General features: G+C 41.9%; 2 long non-coding RNA genes across 6 annotated transcripts in view; both read left to right on the top strand.

Moving 5' to 3' along the window:
• Window positions 1-9,545, top strand: part of LOC121013363 (uncharacterized) — a 19,348-nt gene extending 9,803 nt beyond the window's left edge. For 3 of the 4 annotated variants that reach the window (XR_005782659.1, XR_005782660.1, XR_005782658.1), the window contains exon 3: window positions 9,534-9,545. This is a non-coding gene — a long non-coding RNA (uncharacterized LOC121013363). Of the gene's footprint in view, window positions 1-9,392; window positions 9,399-9,533 lie in introns of all 4 variants that reach the window. The other variant, XR_005782657.1, reaches the window with a different exon arrangement.
• LOC121013365 (uncharacterized) lies at window positions 1,088-4,855 on the top strand. 2 transcript variants are annotated; one of them, XR_005782662.1, is made up of 3 exons: window positions 1,088-1,133; window positions 2,006-2,131; window positions 4,290-4,855. It is a non-coding gene; the product is annotated as an uncharacterized LOC121013365 (long non-coding RNA). The 2 variants fall into 2 exon arrangements; XR_005782663.1 differs by lacking the exon at window positions 4,290-4,855 and having other exon boundaries at window positions 2,006-2,354.
• Window positions 9,546-11,557: the final 2,012 nt, after the last annotated feature.

Genomic DNA, 11,557 nt, shown 5'->3' with positions numbered 1-11,557 from the left:
GTCAGAGAGAGACAGAGCATGAACGGGGGAGGGGCAGAGAGAGAGGGAGACACAGAATCGGAAACAGGCTCCAGGCTCTGAGCCATCAGCCCAGAGCCCGACGCGGGGCTCGAACTCACGGACCGCGAGATCGTGACCTGGCTGAAGTCGGACGCTTAACCGACTGCGCCACCCAGGCACCCCAAGGCTGGTTATTTTAAAGAGGGAAAATTTAGGACAAAATCTAAATGTATTTTAAAAAATTGTTGTAGGTTTATGGAGAAAGAATCTTTGGAAAGAAATGTTATGTGTGCTCAGTACTGGCTAAGATTAGGATAATTTAAGGGAACCTGGGTGGCTAGTCGGTTAAGCATCTCTTTTTTTTTTTTTAATCTTTATTTATTTTTGAGAGACAGGGCGTGAGCGGGCGAGGGGCAGATAGAGAGGGAGACACAGAATCTGAAGCAGGCTCCAGGCTCTGAGCTGTCACCACAGAGCCCAATGTGGGGCTAGAACCCATGAACGACAAATTCATGACCTGAGTTAAAGTCTGACACTTAAACGACTGTACCACCCAGGCACCCCAAGCATCTGACTCTTGATTTTAGCTCAGGATTCTGTCTGCCCTCCCCCACAACTACCTCCCCGCTCCAAAATAAGTAAATAAACTTAAAAAAAAGATTAGGATAATTTAAGTGAGTAAATGAGTTTTAACATCAAAAGTACACTGGTACAAAGTTTTGTTTTCTCTTTGTTATATGTACAGAGTTTTCTTGAACCACTGGTCTGCTTTTCATAAAAAATTGTAAACAAAAGTTTTTCTTTACCATTGAAGTATTTTTATTTTTAGGCAAACAGTGATTCTACATTTGCCAAAATAATTCCTATATTTATTAGCTCTTTGATTACTTAGTTTTTTTCTTTAAATCCTTTCATATATATTATTTTATTTATTTATTTAATGTTTTATTTATTTTTGAGAGATAGAAACAGTGTGAGCAGGGGAAGGGCAGAAAGAGAGGGAGACACAGAATCTGAAGCAGGCTCCAACCTCCGAGCTGTCAGCACAGAGCCCGACGCAGGACTTGAACTCACGGAGCTGTGAGACCATGATCTGAGCTGAAGTTGGATGCTCAACTGACTGAGCCACCCAGGTGCTCCTGCTCTTTGATTACTTAAGAACATTAGCCTTAATATTAAAGGAACTAAATTTTGCTCACAACTATGTGACCTTTGTCTTTGAAATCTTCCCTTGTCACTTTGGTTAAATAGATAATTAAATATTGTTTCATAATGATCCATAATCCCATTTAATCAAATGTTCAAACCTTTTGATATTTTTTTATATATATTTCCCAAAATCAAATTCTAACATGGAGTCTGTTAACCACAATCTAGCTGAAACTTTCCAGCAAGCCCCTGGAACATTCCAAAAAAAAATTTTTATGAGAAATTAAACTAATGAGATTTATTTGGTATGTTAAATTACATGGAAAATATTGTCAAATATGTGATATTAAACTCTCTTTTATAATATTCATATAGATATGTTATTAAAATAAGTTTCAAAAAATTATATGAAACATCTAGAAATCTGATGTCCTGCTTGTGTTATTATCTTGAAGTGCTGTATGTCACAAAAATGACCAAATTTCCTTGTCAACTGCATCGTAATGAACTCTAATGAGATCTTTAGCCATGGCCGTTTTTAAGTCTTCTATCATTTACAGACAGTTATACTTTCACTAAGATGCCTTTGTAAGTTTCCTGCAAATGTGCTTCATCTTCAGTGAGACTCATGAAAAAGCAAAACAAAACCTCTGAATACAGGTTTCTGATAATCTTAGATCATAAAACTGAACTAGGTAAAAATTTCCAGAACTAGTAGAAAAACCGGATTCAATCAGAACAAGAATTAATAACATGGGGCGGGGGAGGGGCAAATAAATTGAGGCAGATAATCTTACTTTTTATGACTTATTTGAAACATTGCTGACATTTTTTAAAGTGTTTTTGTTTTTTCCAGATTTAAGAAAAATGTTCATCTTAAGCTAACTGATTTACAGCAATTAGATAAAATATACCTTTGTGGACAAATGGAAACATTTATCTTTTCTCTCTACCTGAACCCTCCAGAATTCAGAAACTCTCAGTGAGTATTCTTATATTTTTGTGGTGATCTGTTTATTTACATAAGTCCAGTTAAGAATTTTTCTCTTTATGACAGGACACAATTGGAAACACTGGTTATATTACCAGGGCTTTGACTGGAATGTTCTATTTGAGAGAGACATGCATAGACTCAGATCTGACCAGACAACTTTAGGTAGCTAATGTTGACTTTATGGAGCCAATAAAGCCTCTTGGAAGTATCAGCCTGATACTTTGCTTACAGAGTTCCCAGCAGCCTTACCAAGTGAGTAGAGATCACTTCCAGGCAGGAGCAAGAATCTCATGTTTGGCGGACCTTAAGTAGAGAGGAATTCAGGGGCGCCTGGGTGGCTGGCTCAGTCAGTTAAGCGTCTGACTTCGGCTCAGGTCTTGATCTTGCAGTTCATGGATTTGAGCCCCACATCGGGCTCTGTGCTGACAACTCAGAGCCTGGAGCCTGCTTCGGATTCTGCGTCTCCTTCTGTCTCTGCCCCTCCTCCACTTGTGCTCTGTCTCTGTCTCTGTCTCTCTCTCTCTCTCTCTCAAAAATAAATAAGAACATTAAAAACCAATTTTTTTTTTTAAAGAAGAGAGGAATTTATCCCCATTCAAAGATCTTACGACAAGATCTGATAGCAAGTGTTTGGCTTGGCTTCTAGTTTCAAGAGACTATTAAAAGTTCAATCTAGAGATCTAATGAAAAGTTCCAGCAAAGCAGGCTTTTATTATTTTTTTTTTTATTTGAGAGAGAGAGAGAGAGAATGCAAGCAGGGGAGACAGAGAGAGAGAGAATCTTAAGCAGGCATCACATTCAACATGGAGCCCAACCCCACAACCCCAGGATCATGACTTGAGCCAAGAGTCAGGCACTCAACCGACTGAGACACCCAGGTGCTCCAGGCAAAGCAGGTTTTAAACGGTCTATATGGTCAACCATTATTCTTGCTGCATGTATGTAAGGAATCAGGCCAAGTTCTTTCTTAAAACTAAAATTATTTTGCAAACAAATTATTGATAATTTGACTATTTGGGTAAAAAATGATAAAAATGATTATAGAGAAAAAAGTGTTTCAAAAACACATCCTTGTAGATATTCCATTTTAATACTACTCAGTATAAACTAGACTAGAAATCCTAGATTTCTTCTAGTGCCCTCCAATGGCTGGCTACAACTCTCCAAACTAGCATTCGGCTTTTTCTCCCACCTTTCTGACTTGGAATCATTTGAAAACTAAAACTGCCCTTTTCCCAAAAGCCCTGCAAACTAAATATAAATGACGTGATGTAAACTTCCGAGAAATTGCCATAACAGCTCATGAATAGACAATCTTCATGCCTGTTGCTCAAAGAACATTAGAGACATTTGATCTACAAACCAGCTCCGTCGGATTGCCAGCACCTGCCCTCACTCTATCTGAAGATCCTTGAATCTGACACTTACAAGCTTCCTCCATTGGTTCCCCTAACAACTCAGAAACTGGCTTAACAGTTGATCCAGCCATTAGCTGGTGTTTTTCTTTTGTTTCCATAGAAATGCCTCTTACTTAACATGTGATTATTGAACCATAGGCCTAACGTTGAGAACACACCTGAAATGAGTTTGACCAAACTAACCTACTGCCGGGACTAGCAGACTAGTCCAATGCCATGAAACAACCTACTGGCTCAAATTTTAATGTGTGAAACTTTAGAGAAGTTACAGTTCAGAAACTGTAGAGGCCGCAGCCAGGTGGCCCCAAGATGAATCACTGTGTCATGAAGATTATTCTGAGCTGAAGGCAACTGAGATCCTGCAGGCTCAAGAGGCACTTTTGCCCCTCCCTTAACTACCTAGAAAAATCTAAATTGAGGGGCTGCTGTGCTCCGCTGAGCCTATGTTTCTGAGCTCTCTGCTGCAATGAGCTTCCTCAAAAGTTTACCACATCCCTGGGGTGCCAGGGGGGCTCAGTCAGTCTGTTGAGCATCTGACTTCGGCTCAGGTCATGATCTCACCATTGGTGAGTTGGAGCCCCACACTGGGCTCTGTGCAGACAACTCAGAGCCTGAAACCTGCTTCAGATTCTGTCTCTCCCTTGCTCTCTCTGCCCCTCCCCTGCTCATGCTCTGTCTCTCTCCCCCTCAAAAATAAATAACATTAAAAACATTTTTTTTTTTTTCAGTTTACTGAAGCCCCAGTCAGCGGAGGGGCTCCAGCAGCAATAGTCAGATTCCCCAGGCTGGGGAAGGGCCTCTGCATTAGCACCCCTGACAACACCAAAAGCTGCATGTCTTGGTTAGATAGCTCTGATTAGGATTCTCATTGGAATACTCTGCCGTTAGTGTGCATGTGGTATCCAGGGACCTAAAAGTCTATCCACCATGAGCATTTGTATGTTACAGTGAATGCCAAATTGGGAGAAGAATCAAAAGAATCTGTTGCTGATGAAGAAGACAGTGATGAGGACACTGAACCTATTGCTGAATTTAGATTTGTGCCTCATGATAAACCGGGTTGGAGGCAGCGTTCACTGCAATGTGTGAATGCCAGGCTTCGTGTCCAGATCCTGAGGATGAAGATTCAGATGATTATGAGGAAGAATATAATGTAGAAGCAAATGAGCAAGGGCAGGGGACATCCCTACATTTTATATCTATGAAGGAGGATTATCCCAGGAGCACCCGGTGGCTTAGTCAGTTGGGCATCCGACTTCGGCTCAGGGCATGATCTCACAGTTTGTGAGTCTGAGCCCCAAGTCGGGCTCTGTGCTGACAGTTCAGAGCCTGGAGCCTGCTTTGGATTCTGTGTCTCTCCCTCTCTCTGCTCCTGCTCATGCTCTGTCTCTCTCTGTCTCTCAATAATAAATAAATATGTGTTAAAAAAAAAAAAAGATTATCCCATATAACAGCAGAAGGCCAAGCTACATTGGAGAGATTAGAAGGAAGTCTTTCTCAGTCTGTGCAGCCCATATAACATGGCTGGAGCATGGACAGAAGAGTCAATAAGAGATTATAAAGATGGGATGGAGGTAGATACTACACCAACAGTTGTTGGCCTGTTTGGAGATGCAAATACTCACCACTGAAAATGATTTATGCTGCTTTGGAATTGTCATAAATATAGAAGAAAACTTGGTGCCTCTTCCACTGTGGAGTGGATGTTGATGAAAGTCTTTTTCCTTCTCTAAAACTTACCTGAACCCGTCCTTTTTTTTTTTGAAACAGACCATACTGAGACAAGTTGTCACCAGCAGAAGAAACTATGATCTTTATTTTAAAAGGTGCATTAATTTAACCAAGAGGGTATTTGTAGATTTCCATTTACACCCCCCCCCAAACTTTCTGTATATGGGGACCCTCTGTTCAGGCCTGCAGTTCCTGCCTGCACTATAAGCTTGCAGGTGGATGTGATGACAGCACGCAGGTGCTTGAAGGTACAGGAACACTGGAGGAAAAGGGGAGGGGCTGAGTCTAAATTCTACCCCTTGAGGGGCTAAAAATACCTAACACCCTTTAAAAAGAAAGAGATCTCCGAGAAATCCTGGCATTTGCTCATTCTCCACAGGGGCAAGTGTCTTTTTACTAACTTGGGACCAAGATTAATTCACTCACATATCTTTAGGGAGCCTGTTGGGAAACATCCTAGCCACACATATAACTACTAACACAAGTACTTCTGACTAGTTTTACTCCTTCCACAATGTTTCACCAATCTGTTCCTTTATAACCTCTTGGGTTATATCCTTGAATTTCTAATGTCTTAGGTCAGTTTCTGTAACAGAACAAGTGAAATCGAGATGAAGTCCTCAAAGTACTTCAGATGATAACTGTTTTTTATCTTTGTAATCATTTAACAAAAAAAAATTTAGGTTTTCTCCCCCCAAAAAAAAATCTAAATTGGGGATCTTGTTCAGAATAAGAGTTATTACCAGAGATACATGTTATCTGAGTGATCCATCTGTCTGGCAAGGCAAACATCTAATTTCCAAACCTTTGTTCTTCTTATTGGCCTGTGAATTGCCCTCTGCACTTTTGAATCCCTAGGTCCCTCTCCCATTCCTTTGCTTAGGGTGGCATGTACCTCATTTTACCTTTCTGTCTTTGAATCTCTCATGTGTGTAGGGTTCCTGTACATACAAAATTAAGTTAGATTTTCTCCAGTTAATATGTCTCCTGTCAATTTCATTCTTAAACCAGCCAGAAGAACCTTCAAAGGGTGGAGGAAAAATTTTTCTTTTCAACCGTGTTGGCAAGGGAACTCTCTTGCTCAACTACAGACCACAACAGTTAAAACCAGAAATAGACAAGGCCACTTAACTCATGCTCTAATTGAAACCCATTGTGTTTATTTCTCACCACACTTTCTTGAGGCATTGAAGACGTTTTCCAACCACCACACCAGAAAAGCCCTGATAGCAATGGAATGCCTAGAAGACTATACCCATAATAATGGACTGAACACATACTGAGCCCCACCCATGATCACTGAACTCTCTGCCTGACCTCTTGCCTGTCCCCCCACCCCAACCTCTTCTTATAATACTCTAGGTGTCCCTCTTGCCCGTAGAGAGGTCAGTTGTTAAGGCTTGAGCCTGTCACAGCTGACGACACCGAAAATAAATTTCTTCCTTTCTCTTTTCCAAACCCTTGTCTCTTGAGTTAGTGGCTGCTCTTGTGATGAGTGTATCCAAGTTTTCTGGGCAGCAGTGTTGGCAAACCCAGCAGGGAGCTATGCTTTCGATTTGCCCAGCTTTCTGGGGAGTCCCCAGTGGAGCAGTTGGCTCCAGTAGTGTGCTGGGCTTCTCGAGCTTTCCTGAGTTAGAAGCCGTGATAGCAAAGGGACAGTAGACATAGCTATGGTGACAATGCAGCCATGGGGCTGTTTTCTCACTAAATATCGTTTGCCCATACTAATCCCACATTTTGAAAGTGTCCGTCTTCCAAACAAATTTCTTTTATCATGTCATAAACTATTTACATTTCCATGTATTTCAGTTAAAGAATGCTAATGAGATCTTCTGATCTGCAGAAAGGGTCATAGATTGTTTCATTTGAAGGCAAAGACCTTTTTTTTTTTTTTTTTTTTTTTTTTTAGTTAATGAGTACAACCTTATCATAAAAGTACAATTTCTGGAGGCACCTGGGTGGCTCAGTTGGTTAAGCGTCTGACTCTTGATTTTGGCTCAGGTCATGATCTTCGGGTCTGTGGGTTCAAGCTCTGCATTGGGCTCTGGGCTGACATCTCAGAGCCTGCTTGGGTTTCTCTCTCTCTGTCTCTGTCTCTGTCTCTTTCTCTCTGTGTCTCTCTCAAAATAAATAAACTAAAAAAAATTTTTTTAAGTACAAAGTCTGTAGAAAATACTGAAAATGGATGAAAGGCCTTTCTTAGTGCCCTGGAGGACATGTAAGAATCCTAGGATAGCAGGTGGGTAAACTTTGATCCAGGATTTGAAATAAATAGGAAATAGATTTATTTGGAAATGAAAAGAGAGAAGAGATTCTACTCAAACTATACTTATTAAATGACTGAAGAGTGAAATCTCTGAAATATTTGGGAACACGATCACTCAAGGAGAGAACTGCATGGAGTAGATTGCATTTTACATTTTATAAGATAATGCTTTACAAAGCTGCAGTCTTTTGCACTTAGAGCTACTGCTAATTGAGCAATAGAATACACCTGCACTAAGGCTTGTTAAAAGGAAACAGATCCCAAATGGAGTGATTTATGTTAAACTCCACCGAGACTTAATATCTAACTTAACTTCAGTTTCTGCCTCTCCAGGGAGTGGAGTTAAACCAGTCAGTCTGGAATTTTTTGTTCAGCCAGTGAAGTCACCTTCGTGAAGAGATCTCCTGCTTCTCCCCCTAGGGAAGGTGACCTCGCCTGAAACCATCCTTTCTTTTCTTTTGCTAATAACTTCCTTGCCCCACCCTCTTTTCTGCAGAACTACTGTATACAACTCCTCAGACTTTTCTAGGTGGGACGTTGCTCAATTCAGGAATCATTGAATAAAGCCAATGCGATCTTCAAATGTACTCAGATGAATTTTTATTATTTAACAGGCTTAAACTATGTATTTAAAGGTTTCAATAGAGGATCCAGATAACTGAGAAACAACAGATTCTTCAGGGGCACATGGCTTGTTTGTAAGGACCTTGGGTCTCGATGTTCCCCGTGTCAAGGAGTCCTGATCACATCCTGTTTGCCTGAGGTCACCTTGATGTGCCAAAGTAGGACAAAGTCTTTGTCCCTGTAGCAACAGATGTGTGTCACTGTGGAGTCACGACAGCCAACCCCCATATGTTGGGCAGCGGCAGGGACACAGGGGCTTACGATGGTCACTGCTCCTGATTTCCCAGGTGGGAAAAGGCAGGAGGCCAGCCCCGGACAACTTCTTTGTTGCTGCCAACAACAAGTAGTTGGAAGTAGTCATGCTCTCGGTATCCTCCGGGGTAGCATGAGTTGCTGAGGGCGAGGCTGATGTCTGAGTCTCGCGGGACGGTCTGGATCTCCATGTGGGAGCTGGGTGACTGCCACCAGCCAGCCTCAGCAGTTCCCAGAAGTCTTTTTGCACTAAAACTGCGGTAGGTGACTGTCAGCCTCCAATGACCATCTCAAGTGACCTCAAGGAGAAACCAAAACCGAGAACCAGAAAACCAGTTAAGTGGAGGCATACAGGCAATATTTTTGAACAGATAGGATAGAAACAATTCATGAAGATGACCTAAGGGTTTTCAGGTGTCTAAGTGAAAATCAGTAACCTTAATATTTATAACCAAACAAATTATACTTTGTCATGTCATTTGGAGAACTGTTTGCAAGCTTGTATACCCCTTCCCCTTTCACATACAATTCCCAGGAAGCAAACGAACTTCAGTGCTGTTCTTCAGGACAATCTGAAAGACGGTCTCCGGGGCTACCCAGCTATCGTCCTCAGGAGGACAATGAATAAAGCATTTACTAACCTACTTTGAGGTTGGCTTTTTTTTTTCTTTCCACTGACACTTCCAGAGTGGACAGCGGAAGAAGTGAAACTTTTGCCTCACAGCTAACGTCAACACAGTCTTTCTTGGGAAATGCAGAAGAAAAGCTTTCAGAACAAACAACCCACTCCATTCTTTATATGGTAAATAAACCAGCTTCTTGCTAGAGAGAGCTTAAGACATCAGTGAAATAAAATCCTGCCTTTTTCTGGCCTGGGGGGCAGGGAGTGGAACGAGGAGGAGGAGGAACGAAGGGAGGAAGCCTAGGAGTTCAGAGGAAGAAGAAGGAGGCAGCAGAGGCCAGAGTCCTGCCCAGATTCCTCAGGCAGGCAGGACTGCAGACCTTCACCACAGGTCTGTGTGATCCTGGGTGAGGCATTCAATCTCTCTGTGCCTCACTCCTATTAGATGGGAATGACAGGGGATCCTGACTGGCTCAGTCTGAAGAGCACGTGATTCTTGATTTTGGGGACGTATGTTTGAGCCCCACGTTGGGTGTAGAGATTACTAATATATATTATATTAATTAATAATTATATCAATAATCATATTAATAATATATTATACGAATAGTATATAATATTAGTATAATATATTCTAGTATATATATTATATATTAGTATATATAATATATATACTAATATTATATATGTAATTAATATATATAATATATATATAGTAATAGCACATCTTCCTCACAGGGTTGTGGTGAGAATTAAATCATGCAAAGCATGTGTTCAGCCTCATGTACTTATAGACTAGTATCATTACATGTGTTAAATAAATAAAGTGAGGGACTTAGGACTCCAGAGGGAGTGTCTTAGGCTGATAGGCAAATTTAACTAGGTGGAGCCATGTGGTTAGGCATACAGAGAGGCTGCTTTTTAGCTTTCCTGGGTGACCCTGGTACTTGAGTGATACAGACAGGACCCAGAAGTAGCCGAGAACTTCACAGGAAGTCTGGCCTGAGTGGTTCCCTGTGGCTGGTTCTCTACGCCAAGGATGTGGGGGTTGTAGCCATAGCTCAGAGGACTCTAGCTTCCCAGTGAAAACAGATGTGGGTCCAACAGAGACCTGATCATGAATTCTAGCAGCTTCAGTTTTCATCTGGGAACACCCCCAGGGTCAGAAGAAGCAGAGGTACCATGATCCTCACCAGCCAGCACCTGAAGGACAAGGCCTAAGCCTCCCTGCCCCCAACCCCCTTCCACATTACGAAGAAGCAGGGGAGAGGAAAGCCTCGGAGACTCCGGACACTTTAACCCAAAGTAAAGCCTAAATATTCGCTAAAGAGACTGTTTAATTTACAGGGTTTATCTACATTTTGTCCAAATTGAACAACTAATTTTGCCCCACGACGAACTGGTGTGTGTATGGGGGAGAGGAAAGATGTGTTGGGTTGCAAAGGCAAGCAGGTCAAGTACAAACAAAACAAAGAAACTGATGCGGGAGCAGTAAGGCAAGCTGACACCCTGCAAACAAGCAACCCCAGGTGGGATTTGTGGTATTCCTCAGGCACTCCAGGCTGCCCAAGAACAAAGGAAAGGACAGGAAACAAATGGTTAAACTGCTAGTGTCTCCATCAGTTTACAAATATCTCATCAAGAGCCTAATCTCCATGAACTCCCTACTATCTTAATCATAATGCTTTAGTAGAGGGAAAAACAATAGCTGGGTCTCCAGCAATGTGTAAATCCTCTTCAGCAAATGGAAATCCCTTTGAGAACCTTCCTCTTGACTTGACCTCCCCCAATCCCACAGTATATAAGCAGTCATTCTGCAGGACTCCAGGGCAGGTCTTCCTGCCCACAGTCCTGTCCCCGTGCTTTAATAAAATCACCTTTTTGCATCAAAGACATCCTCAAGAATTCTTTCTTGGCTGTCGGCTCTGAACCCCCATCAACACCCCAACACCCCATCCAAACTACCTTTTCTCTGCACAACAGTGGGTAGCACCCGGTGATTTAGACCATGATACACAGTCAAACATCAGAATGTGCAACACATTTGCCTCCTATTTCTCTCCTTCCCAATGTCTTCATTAAAAAGTGAATGGTCTAATTAGTGCCTGTGCATGGAGGCCCAATTCTGGGAGAAGAGGTCTGTGCCACACATGAAGTCTCCTTTCCAGTGGTCCTCACGGCTGAGGCAGCTGATGTCCCCAGGGCCCTGCCAGTCAGAACAGGGGTGGAGTTTCCACAGCCCTGGTTAGCAGTGGGAGGGAACGGCCAAGGCCTCAGAGGAAGAGGAAGCAAAAAACAGAAAAGGGACAATTTTTTTTTTTAAAGAGAGCTTGGAAAAGAAAAAGAACTAAGAGAAGTCTGAAAGGGGGCTGGGCAAAGGAGAGAAAGAGAGAAGAAAGAGAAGAGAAGAGAAGAGAGAAGGAAAGGAAAAGAAAAGGAGAAAAGAAAGGAAGGAGTAGCTATTATGGAGAATACTTGGAGACGCCTCAAAAAATTAAAAA

The sequence above is a fragment of the Herpailurus yagouaroundi genome, unplaced genomic scaffold (assembly GCF_014898765.1).
Source record: "Herpailurus yagouaroundi ecotype Mexico unplaced genomic scaffold, PumYag 198, whole genome shotgun sequence".
NCBI classification, from domain to species: domain Eukaryota; kingdom Metazoa; phylum Chordata; class Mammalia; order Carnivora; family Felidae; genus Herpailurus; species Herpailurus yagouaroundi.
Note: the sequence above shows the minus strand (reverse complement) of the source record. Positions and strands in the feature narration are given on the sequence as shown.